Source organism: Equus asinus, chromosome 11, assembly GCF_041296235.1.
Source record: "Equus asinus isolate D_3611 breed Donkey chromosome 11, EquAss-T2T_v2, whole genome shotgun sequence".
Classification (NCBI taxonomy): Eukaryota; Metazoa; Chordata; class Mammalia; order Perissodactyla; family Equidae; genus Equus; species Equus asinus.
The window spans coordinates 39,522,376-39,538,745 of NC_091800.1; the positions used below are offsets into that span (position 1 = coordinate 39,522,376).

General features: G+C 38.6%; 1 protein-coding gene across 1 annotated transcript in view; it reads right to left on the reverse strand.

Moving 5' to 3' along the window:
- Positions 1–16,370, reverse strand: part of DIAPH3 (diaphanous related formin 3) — a 489,528-nt gene that overhangs the window by 425,173 nt on the left and 47,985 nt on the right. The gene's annotated exons all lie outside the window — the stretch shown is intronic.

Genomic DNA, 16,370 nt, shown 5'->3' on the forward strand with positions numbered 1-16,370 from the left:
GTCCTTAGCATGTACCCAAAGAGTGGCAACACGGAATAAAGTTAGTAAGATGAACCCTCCGTCCAACAACTGTACCAGAAAGCATCAAATTCGATTTTATCAGTTCACTTGAGCTCTACTTTCTTCCTCTGGACCTTATGTTTCAAAGATGTCTGAATTGACCACAAAGCTAAGAAGAAGAACAAAGACACCTCAACATTTAACTCTGTGTGTACTAATGTATACCATGATTGCTTAAACATGGTCCTTACCAAATCAGAATAAACAGATCAACTTATTTGACAATACACTCAATGTGCACTATGAAGGCACTAAGGAGACAAAGATGAATAAAGTTAAATATGCATAGTCCAACAAATTTGCTATAAAAAGATGAGAAAACTGATCTAATGAATCAACAAATAAAACAGAAATGTACATAGATATACACTCATTTCATCAGTAATGGAAGATATACTCAAGTTGAAAGGATAAAGATTAGCTGAGCCAAGCATCTTCCCTATTGGAAGGCTAGGTTAGTGAGGGGCTACCCAACTTAATTCAAGCGACTGAAATGAAAAATGAAAAGAGGCCTTTACTAAATACTTTAGGAATAGAGAAAAAACATTAACTCTCTTTTCTGGGGTTATCAAAAATGGCATCATGGAGGTAATCATCATTTGATCTTCATTTGGAAGACAGAAGATGAAAGTGGGGCAGATATTGGGTGGGTACACGAAAATTTTCAGGAAAGACCAGGTTCTCAGTTTCCCCAATTCAGAGTTTGTTTATTATGTTTGGAGTAAAATCTCAGATCTGAAAAACATTAACAGTCAAGAAGACAGTTTTAGCCTCTTTCATTGTAGAATTCTAGTCAACGCAATGAAAAGAAAATGAAAAAAATGACAATAGGAAAAGAAAAGTTATTCACGGATATTCTGATTCTATGGATAGAAAAATGAGGGAATCTACAAATAAAAACTGAGAATTTTATAAGGTTACTGGATACCAAAATACATAAAAATTAATATTCTTAGTAGAAAATTTAATGTTTCAAAGATACTAGTTACATACTAGAAATAAGCCAAGGTATAAATCTAATAAAAGATGTACAAGACCTCTAGGGAGAAAATTATACATTTTTACTGTTCAGGAACAGAGAAAATTTAAATAACTAGAGATATAATATATACAATGTTCACAGATGGGAAAACAATATCACAGAGGTATCCATTTTGCCTAAATCAATAAATTCATTGCAATTCCAGTCAAGATCCCAACAGCGTTTATAATGAAATTTAACTAATTGATTGTAAAATTAAGATAAAAATGCAAAGGGGTCAAGAATTGACAAGATGATTTTAAAGAGAGAAAGGAGGTCTTCGATATCAAGGCAGAGGTAGACAAATAGACCAATGAGAAAAATCAAAGCTCAAAAGCAAACTACATATATTCAGAAATTATATTTAACAGTGGAAGTGTTACAAATGATGGACAAGAATGGCTATTCAATCAATGATGCTGGAAAAACCAGTTATCCATGTAGAAAATCAATTGGATCCATGTCTCACAGACAAAAAGATATATAATTCTAACAATTTTAGAAATAAATATAGAAGAACAGATTTATGACGTAAAAATAGAGAAGGATTTCTTAAATATACAAAAAGAACAAATCATAAGAAGACTGATAAATCTGACAACAGTGAATTTTACATTTCTGTACTTGATATTAGTCCTTAATCCCTCTCCCGCAAACAAAATTGTGAAGACAAGACTCAGAGCGGGACAAGATACTTAGAACTCACGTAAACTTACACGAGCATTATTCAGGATATGTGACAAATTCTACAAACCAATATGAAAAAAGCGAAAACCCCAGTAACAAAACAGGCAAAAGATATGAACAAGAAATTCACAGCGAGTAAACCAAAGGGCCAATAAACTTGTGAAGAGATGCTGAACTTCACTTATGAGCATAAAACAATAAACTGTTTAAAGTTGGAGGTAACCTGCTTACATCCAGCAGGCTTGCAGAACTTAAAAAGCCTTATAATACCAATGCAAACTCAGGGACTTTCTACAAACTAACCAGGAAGAATCTTCAAAGCATCAAATTCATAAAATACAGGGAAAGATTAAGGACCTATTCCAGGCTGAAGGAGGTTAAAAAAAATGACAACTGAATGCAACACATGATTCTGAAGTAGATGCTTTTGCAATAAAGAACATTTTTGGTACAACCAGTAAAACCTGAACACAGTCTGAGGATTAGCTGACAATTGATCAGCATTTACTTTCTCACTTTGGTGTTATATTGTTGTTATGTAGGAGGACGTCCTTATTTGTAAGAAATAATATTAAAGTATTAGGGGATTACGGGGCAATGAGTCAGCAATTTACCAAATGGTTCAGAAGAAAGAAAAAACGTTTTTCTGTGCATCTGTCATTTTTACACAGAAAAGAAGTTTTGCAACCTACAGTAACAAAACCATCAAACTCAGGGTATTGTTCACCTTCAGGAATTAAGGAAGAGGAAAGAATGGGATTGGAAGGAGTACACAGGTACTCCAATTATATCTGTGGTAGTGTTTGTTGTATTAAGTTCTATTGTTTTTTTGTATACCTAAAACACTCTTATTTTTAAAAAAAAAACTGCTGAATAAAAGTAGATTCACATTTATATTATACACTTAAAACTGTTTCAAAAATCAAATTGTGAATGCCTTTAGTATTATCTACGTTTCCCCACACTAAAAGCTAATACATGAATTAAATAGTAGGTCATCTAAGCTCTTACTGCCAGTAGACACATCAAACACACGCTTAAGAGATAATGATAATGATAACGGCATTTTATAAATGTGCTCCCACCTACATTACGATGAAGCCTGATAAACATCTTTCCAAGAAAGATTAGAGCATCACTATTCATACTTAAGTACTTTGTGCAATTTTATTAGACCATTTCGTCCATGTTTAATGTGATCATAGAAAGTCCAAAATTTAAATAATTATCAGAATAATTTTATCATCCTTGGCACTCATTTCACACCTGTTAATGATCACATCCTGACAGATGACCTTTCTTGCAAAGATTTCATTCTCTCAGCAAATAGAGAACATGAGAAAACAGACATGGATGCATGAAATCTTTCTTCCTGTTCATTATTTTAATGTTTTTGTGTTTTTGGGAAAACTAGCAATTAAAGCTAATTTTCATCTAAACGTAGAATTTAAGGCGAAAAGAAATGTAGTATCTTAAAAATCTTAAAAGTTAGGAAGTTGCACTTAATTTGACAGGCAGTTGTTTGGGATGATAAACCAGTTGGATCATGCTCCATAGATTTAACCCAGTGGGGAGACGGATAGCAAAATAATGAATAAAAGGATAAATTCCATAAGGGATTTACACATAAGCGGCTCTGAGAAGCGGGCTTAAGGTCTGGGAGAGCACGGGAAGATGTCAAAGAAGAGTAACGTTTGGGCTAAGATTTAAAGTGAGAATAAGAGTTCTCCAGCAGAAGCATGGAAGGGCAGACAGAAGAGGCCAGTGCACCAGCCCAGATAATAGATCAGGAAAGCTTGAACAGGGGAGAAATAAAATCAGGACCTAATAAAGACAGAGAAATGAGCAGATGTGACCAACGCCTGAATGGGATCCAGTATGACTTCCAGGTTTCAGTGTGGGCTTCTGAGAAAGGGTATCAAGGGAGGAGCAGGAGTTTTTGTTTGTTTTTAAAGGAACATGCTGGAGAGATGACATCAACAAGGTGGTGACATGGGTCATTCCGTCATCAGTCCTCCTCTCAAAAAGACCAACTAGCAACTATCCGTAGACAAGATGCCATTGTAAAAATCCCAGAATCCAGGAATAAAGATGAAGCATGCCCATGAACCACAGAGACTGACAAGGACAGCATTAGAAGGGTAGGAGGAACATCTGACTTTGACTGCATCACCCTTCCCCCAAGCCAGGACAAGACTGCACCACACCAAGAGGGTACCTCAGGTCTCCTGGTTTCTCCAGTGGGAAGAGAAAGCTCAAGGTGCACAGCCAGGTGCCCTACCACTGCGGGATGCTTCCCGGGAGGGCCATGCAAGTCTCTCCTCATGGAAACCACTGAGGATCAGATAGAGATGAAGAAGGGGGGTGGGGCTAAACAGCAACCAGTGCTCAAATCTTGGTGAACCATGATCCTGCTAGCAGCGGCACCCAAGCAGAGATCCCAGGCAGGAGCTCTGCCTATCTGCAGAGCACAAACAATGGCCCTGTCTGACCAGCGAGCTCAGAAGGCCATTCTGCTCTATGTGCATCCCCAGCCAATGAGCTATACCAGCCTTGGAGTCCATTCTACAGACCCACCCCAAAAGGGAAGCAAATTCAAAACCCCATTAAACTCTAACATAACTTGCAGTCGTGTCCCAGTGGGAATTGTGGCCACAAATGCCTAGTAGCCAGGGAGCACATCCTACAGCCCACCTAGACAAGGAAACAAATTCACAGCCCACCCAGCTATTGAGCATAGTCTCCAGTCATGCCCAACCAGGAAGCCTGGCAAGACAACCCAGGCAGCCACAGAGCCCATCCTACAGCCCCACTCAGCAGCAGAGCACAGCCTATGGCTCTGCCCAATGCTGACCACAGCCTGTGGCCTTCTACAGGCAGGAAACCAAGCCAGTGAAGACACCAAATCACGAAGCATTGCCAACAACCCAGCCAACCAGGAAGCCAGGACAACAATCCTACTAGGCCTCAGAGCAGTTACCAGCCCCACATAACTGTCACATACAGCTGGAGGCCCCACCCCACCAGAGAGCCTGGCCTGCAAGGTTGCCCAACAAAGGGGCACAGCCAGCTGCCTACCAGATTAGAGAACCCAGACTACAGCCCCTCTCAACACCACAACAAGCCTGCAGCCCCACTGATTACAGAACATAGCCCAAGGCCACATGCAACCAAGAGTGATTGCAGAACCTAGCCAGCAGCCCTGCCCAATTATGGAGTCCCACCAGCAGCACTGCCCTGCCAGGAAACACAGCCTGAGACCCTGCCAGACCAGAGGTGACTACAGAGCCCAGCTAGTGATCCCAACTGACTGTGGAGCACAGCTAACAGCCTTACCCTACCAGGGAGACCAACTAGTGGACACACTTGAACACAGAGACCAGTCAGAAGGCTCATTCAACAGCAGAGCCCAGGCAGCAGCACCACCACCACCACTCCTCTACCCTGATCTCAGAGCCAGGGCAGTGGCATCTCTCAACTAGAGACCACGATAGCAAGCCCCTCCAGCCAGTGGACACTACCAGCTGGCCCATCCAGTAGGCCAAGCTGAGCTGACATTAAGCTTTTGATTACCAAGGCAATATTTGAAAGACATCCATCTCTAATAAACATGTTGCCAGCTGTATGACACAGCTACTAGCAAAACAACTTGACTAAAAACCAGATCACCCCACCCATGAAGTTCCCCTTCTTTTAAGAAGGCCCTGAGTAACCTACCTAACTGACCGCTTGGCTGACCCTGCTTTTCCCTTCCTGTGCCATAATTCCCATTCTTATGCTTTAAGTTTGCCAATAAAGAGTGAACCCACAAAACCCTTACCCTCAACCCTAATAAAAGTAGAACCCCAGGCTTGTACTCCCCCTCTCTCTCTACCCATGACCTTACTATGTAGCCCCTCTGGTGTGCTGTGTACCCTCAAGGATCCATGAGTAATAAATCTTGTTATTCCAAGTTTCCTAATGGTTTCCTGCTGAAGTGCATCCTATGAGCATAAGAACCATTAGGGCCCACCTAGCCACAACACACTGGCCCCAGTGGTGATGACGGAACATATGTGGGGCTTGCTATGAGTAAACATGGGCCCAGACAGGTCCCCTCACACATTCCTAGTCAAGAACATCACATTCAATAGGCTGGGACAGCAGAACACTGATGAAGGTCTTTCCTTGCCACAGTGAACCTGTAAAGTCTAGAAGAGGAGATTACTCACCCATTTGCACAGGCACCAATGCAAGATTACAAGTGTCACGAAGAATCAGGTAAACACAACACCACCAAAGGAAACCAATAAAGTTCCAATAACTGACCCTAAAGAAATGGAGACCTATGAATTATCTGACAAAAGATTCAGAATAATCCTCTTTAAAAAGCTCTACAAACACATACAAACAACTAAACAAAACTAGGAAAAGAGCATGAACAAAATGAGAAGTTTGAAGAAATAAAAACCATCCAAAAAAAACCCAGAAGTCCTAGAGCAGAAAAATATAACTGAACTGAAGAACCGACTTGACCAAGCAGAAGAAAGAATCAGTGCACTCGGAAAGAAGTCATTTGAAATTATCCATCCAGAGGAGCAAAAAGAAAAGATTGAAAAATGCCTATAAGACTTATGGGACACCAACAGGAGAAACAATCTATCCATTATGGAAATCTCAGAAGAGAAGGAGAAAGGGACCGAAAGTCTAAAGCAACAATGTCTAAAAACCTCCTGAACTTGGGGTGGAAATGGACATCCAGATTCATAAGACCCAAGGGATTCTAAACAGGTTGAAACAAAAAGGGCTACATCAAGACACAGCATAATTAAATAGCCAAAAGGAAAAGGCGAATTTTGAAAGCAAGAAGAGGAAAGCAACTCATCACAAACATGGGAGTCCCCATAAGCCTATTAGCAGATTATCAAGCAGAAACTTTGCAGACCAAATGAATGAATGAAACATTCAAAGTGCTAAAAGAAAAAAGTCAACTAAGAATATCACATCTGGCAGACCTGTCCTTCAGAAATGAAGTAGAGATAAAGACTTCTCCAAACAAATAAAAGAAAGTTCATCATCATCATTCACCTGCCTTAAAAGAAATGCTAACAGACGTTCCTCAAGCTGAAATAGGATACTAACACCATAAAACCATATGAAAGTGTAAAACTCATCAATAAAAGTAAATATATAGTCAACCTCAGATACTCTAATATTGCAATGGTGGTGCATAAATCACAACTCTAGTTTTAAAAAGTAAACCTATTGGGGCCGGCCCAGTGGCACAGTGGTTAAGTTCCCATGTTCCGCTTCTCAGTGGCCCAGGGTTCGCCGGTTCGGATCCTGGGTGCGGACATGGCATCTCTTGGCAAAAGCCATGCTGTGGTAGGCATCCCACGTATAAAGTAGAAGAAGATGGGAATGGATGTTAGCTCAGGGCCAGTCTTCCTCAGCAAAAAGAGGAGGATTGGCAGCAGATGTTAGCTCAGGGCTAATCTTCCTCAAAAAAAAAAAAAAAAAAGTAAACCTATTAAAAATAACTATAACTGCAATAATTTGTAAATGTAAATTGTAACATTAATAACCTAAAAAAATGAGTGAAGGAGAAGTATAAAGTTTCTGTATACTATCAAAGTTAAGTAATCATAACCAAAAAGGAAAACCCTGTAGTACCTACACAAAAGAGTATGGCAAAGAATTCAAAACATACAGCCATAAAAAGTCATCAAATCACAATTCACAACACCAAAAGAGGAAGCAGGGAACAAAGGATCTACAAGACAGAAAACAAAATGGTAATAGTAAGTTCTTATCAATAAACATAAATAGATTAAATTCTCCAATCAAAAGACATAGAATACCCGAATGGATTAAGAAAACAAGATCCAATAATATGATGCCTACAATAGACCCAGTTTAGCTTTAAGAGCACACTTAGGCTGAGAGTGAAGGGACAAAAAAAGATATTCCAAAATAAATGATAACCAAAAGAAAGCACTTATATCAGAAAAAAATAGACTTTAGCTAAAAATGGTCACAAAAGTCAAAGAAGATCATTATGTAATGATAAAGGGGTCAATTCATTAAGAAGATAAAACAACTGTAAATATTAATGCTCCCAACATCGGAGAACCTGAATATATGAAACAAATACTACAGAACTGAGAGGAGAAATAAACTGCAATACAATAATAGTTGAGGAATTTAATAACCCACTCTCATCCAGACAGAATCAGTAAGGAAAGATCAGATTTGGACAACACTATACAGTAAATGGACCTAACAGACATACGCAGAACATTCCATCCAACAGTAGCAGAATACACATTCTTCTCAAGCACACATGGAACATTTTCTAGGATATACCATACACTGGGCCAAAAAATAAGTCACAAAAAAATTCAGGAAGATATAAATTATATCAAGTATCTTTTCTGATCACTATGGTATGACACCAGAAATCAGTAACAAAAGGAAAGCTGGAAAATTCACAAATAAGTGGAAATTAAACAACAAAATCTTGCAAAACCAATAGGACAAAGAAGAAATCAAAACATCTTGAGACGAAAACAAAACCACAACATACCAATACCTATGGTATGCAGCAAAAGTAGAACCAAGAAGGAAGCTTACAGAAATAAATGTCTACATTAAAAAAAGAGAAGAAATCTCAATCTAACTTTATACCTCAAACAACTAGAAAAAGAAATAACTAAGCTCCAAGTTAGCAGAGGAAAAGAATAATAAAGATTAGAGCAGAAATAAATAAAATGGAGAATTAAAAAAAAAGTGAAAATAAGAGGCGACTTTTTGAAAAGATAAAATTGACCAACTTTTAGCTAGACTAAGGAAAAAAGACAACTTAAAATCAGAAATGAAAAGGGATATATAACAAAGGATTATAAGAGACTATTGGACAAAGGAATATAAGAGACTATCCTAGAAGAAATGGATAAATTCCTGGAAACATACAAACTGCCAAAACAATCATGAAGAAACAGAAAAATCAGAACAGATCAATAATGAGCAAAGAGATTGAAGAAGTATTCAAAAATCTCCCAACAAAGAAAAACCCGGGACTAGATGGTTTCAATGGCAAACCAAACATTTAAAGAAGAATTAACATGAATCCTTCCCAAACTTCCCCAAAAAACTGAATAGGTGTGAGTACTCCCAAACTCATTTTACCAGGCCATCAGTACCCTGATACCAAAGGCAGACAGAGATACTACAAGGAAACTATAGGCCAATATCCCTGATGAGTACAGACACAAAAATTGTCAACAAAATATTAGCAAACAGAATTCAAAAGCACATTAAAAGGATCATGCACCAGGATCAAGTGGGAGTCATCTCATGATAAAAACCTCAACAAATTGGGTATAGAAGGAATATACCTCAACATAATAAAGACCACGTAAGACAAGCTCACAGCTAACATCGCACTCAATGGTGAAGGGTTGGAAGCTTTTCCTCTAACCAAGAACAAGACAAGAGTGCCCACTCTCACCATTCCTATTCAATATAATACTCTAAGTCCTAGTCAGAGCAGTCAAGCAAGAGAAAGAAATATAACACATCCAGATTAGAAAGGAAGAAGTAAGGTTGTCTATTTGCAGATGATCTTACATAGAGAAAACTCTACAGACTCTGAAAAAAACTGTTAGAATAAACAAATTCAGTAAAGTAGCAGGATACAAAATCAACATACCAAAATCAGCTGCATTTCTATATACTAAAAATGAACTGATAAAGAAATAAAACAGTCCCATTTACAATCGATTCAAAAGCACTAAAACACAAGAACAAATTTAGCAAAGGAGGTGAAAGATCTGTACACAGAAAACTGTAAGGCACTGAAAAGAAACTGAAGACACGAATAAATGGAAAACTATCCTATGTTCAAAGATCGGAAGAATTAGTATTGTTAAAATGTCCATCCTACCCAAAGCCATCTGTAGATTCAATGCAATCCCTTTCAAGATTCCAATGCATTTTTATAGAAAAAGAAAAACAATCCTACAATTTGTGTGGAACCACAAAAAAACATGAATAATCAAAGGAATCTGGAAAAAGAAGAACAAAGCTGGAAGCATCACACTTCCTAGTTTCAAACTATATCACAAATCTGTAGTAATCAAAACAATATGGTACTGGCTAAAAACAGACACATGGATCAATGGAACAGAAGCAATAGCCCAGAAATAAACCCATGCATATATGGTCAATATTTGACAAGGGAGCCAAGAATACTCAGTGTGGAAAGATAGTCTCTTCAATAAATGGTGTTGGGAAAAATAGATAATCACAGGCAAAAAAATGAAACTGGACTGCTACCTTATATCACTCACAAAAATCAACTCAAAACGGATTAAACACTTAAATTTAACACCTGAACTGTAAAATTCCTAGACAAAAGCAGAGGAAAAGCTCCTTGACGTTGGTTTTGGCAATAATTTTTTAGATATGACAACAAAAGCACAAGAAACAAAAGGAAAAACAAACAAATAGGATTTTATCAAATTGAACAGCTTCTACAAAGCAAAAGAAACCAAGAAAATGAAAGGAAACCTTACGGAATGGGAAAAAAATATTTCCAAACTACAAATCTGATAAGAGGTTAATATCCAAAATATATATAAGGAACTCATACAACTCATTAGCAAAGAAGCAAATCTAGTTTAAAAATAGGCAGAAGAACTAAACAAACATTTTTCCAAAGAGAATAAACAAATGGCCAACAGGTACATGAAAAGGTGCTCAACTTCACTAATCATCAGGGAAATGCAAATCAAAACCACGAGATACCACCTCACATTAGTTAAAATGGTCGTTATCAAAAAGACAAGAGATATTAAGTGCTGGCGAGGATGTTAAGGAAAAAGAACTCTTGTGCACTGTTGGTGGGAATGTAAATTGGTACAGCCACTATGGAAAACAATATGGAGGTTCCATATTAAATATTAAATATTAAAAATAGAACTACCACATGATCCAGCAATTTCATTTCTGGGTATATATCCAAAGGAAATGAAAACAGTATCTCAAAGAGATACCTGTATTCACATGTTCACTGAAACGTTATTCACAATAACCAAGACATGAAAACAACTTAAGTGGCTATTGAGGGATGAATGGATAAAGAAACCATGGTATGTATATATACACATACATACACAACGGAATATTATTCAGCCATGAGAATGAAGGAAATCCTCCCATTTGTGACAAGATAGATGGACCCTAAGGGCATTATGCTACGTGAAATAAGTCAGACAGAGGAAGACAAATACTATATGGTATCATTTATCTGTGTAATCTACAAATACCAAACTCATAGAAACAGTAGACTGGTGGTTGCCAGGGGGTGGAGAAGAAGGATGAAGGTGGTCAGAGGACTCAGATTTGCAATTAGAAAATAAGTTCTCAAGATCTAGTGTACAGCATGATTACTCTAGCTAAGAATACTGGATTGTAGGGGCCGGCCCCACGGCCAAGCAGTTAAGTTCGCACACTCTGCTTCGGCAGCCCAGGGTTTCACCAGTTCGAATCCTGGGCATGGACATGGCACTGCTCATTAAGCCACGCTGAGGCAGCGTCCCACATGCCACAACTAGAAGCACCCACAACTAAAAATACACAACTATGTACCAGGGGGCTTTGGGAGAAAAAGGAAAACTAAAATCTTAAAAAAAAAATACTGCATTGTATACTTGAAAGTTGCTAAGAGAGTAAATCTTAAAAGTTCTCACTACAGGGGAAAAAAATGGTAACTATGTGAGGTGATGGATTTATTTACTAACCTTACTATGGTAACCATTTCCAAATACACACATTTATCAAATCATCACATTGTATACCTTAAGCTTACACAATGTTATGGGTCAACTGTATCTCAATAAAACTGGGAAAAAATAGAAAATGATGAGTTCAGTTTCTGGTTTGTCGAGGTTTAGCATCTTTTTGAGAGCTCAATTACAGCTGCTCTTCTGTAGAGGACATAGCAAGGTATCTGATTATAGGGGATCTTCTACAACATGAAAGGGCTCCAATCCCCCCAGAGGAGAGTGTAGGGAATCAAAGTGCAGAAAGACAGGACGAGATACCCAGAGGCAACAGTCAGAGGAAATAGAGAGACAGGCAGAAGAGGAAACCTAGAAACCAGTTTACTAACTGGTAAGCATTGTCCAGAACGGAGGAAAATCAGGAAAGGGAAAGAAGTGTCATGGTACCCAAAGGAAAAGGAGAAAGGCAAACAAGAGGGAATGGTCAGCAGTGCTACATGTTGCAAACAGGATCTGACAATTAGAAAGCCACTTACAGTTAGAGAGGTAAACATGTGGGGAAAAAAATAGAAAAAATTAAAAGTTATGGGTAGAAAGAGCCAGAGTAAACTCTTCTTTGTAGAGGACAAGCTCTGATGAAAACAAGAGAAAAGAGAGGAGCTAGGGGCAAAGGATACATCAACTTCCCATGAACAGGATGTAGATCCCAGGGAAGCAGAAGGTCTGGGCCATCTAAGAGATACTGCATCCAAAAGGTGACCCCAGCAGAGGAATGGGCTTGTGGAAGACAGGGGCAGAAGGCCAGACAAAGGAGATGTCACCAGTGACAAGGGAATTATAGGTGAGATTGGGAGGAGGCAGACCACACAAATACCACAGGAGCAAGGAATCAGCACCTGTCATCTCCAACACCTCTACCAGGAAAATGGTCCCCCAAAGATGCCCATGCCCTCATCCCTGGATCCTGCAAATATGTTATACTACATGACAAAAGGGACTTTGTATGTAATGAAGGTTACAAACTTTAAAATAGGGAAATTATTTTGGATTATCGTGGGTGAGCCTAATCTAATACATGAGCCCTTAAAAGCAGAGAACTTTCTCCAGATGGAGGCATAAGATGCCACAAAAGGAGAGGTCAGAGAGATTCTAAGCATGAGATGAAATTGATGTATCTAAGATGTAGGGGCCCACGTTAAGGATAGGAAAGAGGCTTCTGGAAGCTAAGCCATCCCCAGATGACAGTCAGCAAGGAAACTTGGACCTCAGTCCTACAACAGCAAGGGTCTGGATGCTGCTAACAATATAAATGAACTTGAAGAGGATTCTTCCCAAAGCATCAGATAAAAGCCCAGCCAGCAGACACTGATTTCAGCCTTGTGAAACCCAGTTGAGCCAACCTGGACTTCTGGCCTAGAGAACTATGAGACAGCCTGTTGGTATTGTTTTAAGCCACTAAACCTGTAATAATTTGTTACAGCTGCAATGAGAAACTAACTGGACACCCCAGGGCACCAATGCCAGATAATAAATCCTCTAAACCAGAAAGCATATTATTCTTCCTCCTCCCCTCACCTCCAGTCTAATCCTGGAGGTGACAGATTCAGTCTAGAGTAGGAAAGAAAAGTGAAGCGGGGAAAAGAAGAGGCCAACCACACTCCCAACAACCGCAGCCCCTACTGGAGGCTCCAAGTGGAGCAGGTTTAGAACAGGAAAGGGAGAAGCTTTCTTTGGATGAAAACTAAATTATTTACATTAAACTAGGGTTTTTATTATCTGGGACTCTCTGGAACCTGCATTGAATTTAATCCAGAGGTAGGAAGGATAAGGAAAGAGGGCTGTTTTAAAGGGGCAACGGCTGGAATAATTAAGTCACTTTCAGCTTGTACCTACCACGCTCACTTCAAAACACCAGTTACATATGTCTATAGTGAGTTTGAGAACAACCACTGACATGTGACTTCCAGAAATCAAAGTTGTATACACAATGATGTTCACACAACTGTTTCTTATATCCAAGACCTACAGAGAAACCAAGATGAGCTTTCAGGTAAAAATTCTGCTTTAATCAGAAGACAGATAAGAGGAAAAGCCCTTAAAAAGAAGTATAACTCAACATTCATCACTACTTTTAAAAAAGCACATTGAAACTCTTACCCAGAGACCAAGCAAACCAATTTCCTAAATAAAAATGAAAGGAGTACAAATGCTGAAGTATGGCATGTACTTCGCATTCATTAAGTAATCAAGTCAGCACACTGTCTTTCAAAGGACTGTCTTGAGGGAAAAGAGGCGTTCTTCAAAACAAAGTTTTCACTTCACGTAAAAATTATTTAAATACCTTGGATAACATTAAGTAAAAATTATTTTTAAATTGCACAATGTCTAAACAAAGACTCTAGATGCAACTTTTAAATGGTATGAAACCTCGGTAGGTGCAAATACCAAAAGGTTAAAATGGCAGATTGAGTGTTGCATCCTCAAAAGAATTTTTATTAATAGAAATAGTACAGATAGGTACAAGCCAAAAGTCAAACCCAAGCTAAATCTAGCATCCTCCACAGAAATAGCTTTAAATTTGTCAAAACTGTGGTACTCTGAAAAGCCTGAGAAATATCACTAACCCACATTTAAGGAAGGAAAAAGACCCTGCTCAGCTTCAGAATCAGCAGGTTTTCCTTACAATGTGCTGTGATATGGCCAAGGAATCAGAAAGGAAAGTTAACCTATTCCTTATTTTTTATTATTTTTTTTTATTTGGTGAGGAAGATTAGCCCTGCACTAACATCTGTTGCCAATCTTCCTCTTTTTTGCTTAAGGAACACTGGCCCTGAACTAACATCTGTGCCAACCTTCCTCTATTTTGTATGTAGGATGCTGCCACAGCACGGTTTAGATGAGCTGTGTGTACGTCCATGGCCAGGATCCGAACCTGCAAACCCAGGGCCACTGAAGCAGAGTGCACGAACTTAACCACTATGCCACCAGGCTGGCACTCATTTTTTAAATAGATCTTGTTGTGATAAACTTATTCATTAGCAAATTGGGCAGCCCTGGGAAAGCAAGAATTTCATTTTACTTCTGCTGAGTAAACTGAGTTTGATTGAAAAAGATCTTCTGCCAAGAGGGAGACCTGTTTTAGATTTAACAAGTGATTTGGCCCAGTTATTAAATACGTATTCTGTAAACACTTCAGAAGTGTCAATATCCATCTGCCCTGTACATACTATTAAAATTGATACTCTTAGCCGGGAGAAGGGTAAGACTAACAGAAAAATACTTCTAAAGTAATCATGTTCGGAACAGAATATCAAACTATGTTCACTACTTTTTTTAGGTAATTGTACTTTTAATGGCTTGTGGTAATAAAATGTGGTCTTTGTAAATGTCTAACGTCACTAGCCTACTCACTCTACTTACTCAGATGGCACCAGCAATTAGGATCCAAAAGCAAAATTGGTATTTCTTAACAAGGTAGTCACAAGTAAACCAAAAAAATACCATTCCAGAATCTCACAGAGAATTAAGGTGAGTGGTCCCACATATAGTGCACGAATGAGGGGAAGGAAAGGGTACTTTTCCATCTGGAGTCTTCCACAGTGGCATTAAAGAGAGCTACCTTTATATAGGCTTCATTAAGAGAGGCAAAAGCTAGCTAGGCTGAAATTATATCAACTCATGGTGACAAAAGACTTAATAAAGAGTTATACATGTGTGGTTATTACAACCAAAATTAGCACTTCATCAAGAGCTGATACAACAGGTAAGAATTTCCCAAGCCTGGGGTTCAAGCAAAACAAGACTAATAAAATGTATGCTCAGTGACGAAGAGTTAGTGATCCCTAACACTAACTGAAAATCCTATGAAGACACAAACTCGGCATTCTTTGTTTCTGGGATATTCTGAAGCCCCATGTGTAATGCTGGACACAAACACTTGCTGATGCATAGAAAACAAGGCGGTACAATGGCAAATATATTGTTGATTCCAGCTGAATAACGAAGAGACCAGCCATCAACTTTTTCTCAAATTCCAAGTACATCTTACAACTCTAAAATAAATAGGTGAATGCAATAATTTCCCTACAAACTAAATAAGGTTGTCAAAAGCAATAGGTGAAAGATTAGACAGATACAAAATAAATCACGATGCTGAGATAATATACAATTCCTTAGAATGGCATACACAGTCCTTTCATAAACCGCCCCAAATTATCATTCCAGTGTAATTTTTCCAACCTCTCACTGGTCCCCCCCTGAGCAATTTGCTCCCTCGCTCTTTGTTCACTGCAGTTTACTCATCTCAGGAAAGCCCTTTCCCTCTGCTTATCCAAATCCTCACCTAAGTTAAGATCTGCCCCTAATTCACCCTCTCCGCTTAAATCCCCCAAACTATTACAATATCCTTTCCATTCTGGGTTTCCCCTGCAGCTAATGAGGTATTTCAAAATTTAAAGTAATTTCTGTCTACTCTGAACTTATAAAGAACTTAATCATTAAATACTACCTTCTAGCATTTCTTACTCATTTAATTTTGCAAAATGTTTGTTGCGAATCCTAGGAGATAAGCAACTTGAGAGGAACTATATATGAAAATAATCTATTTAGATGAAATTAGCATTCATTTTGTAGTAAATGGTTTGAAGATGCTTAACATATGGGGGTTATTGGTCATATAAACTAGTTCAGCCACCTTCAAAGCCAGAAGCTGAGTCTGTCAGAGAATCATCATCACTTAGGACCAACTGAAGGTGGCCTCAAATGACACAAGGCATCTCCACCAGAAAAGGCATCCTCCAAAACAAGTGAGTTCCAGTCTCTACACATATAACGGTTGC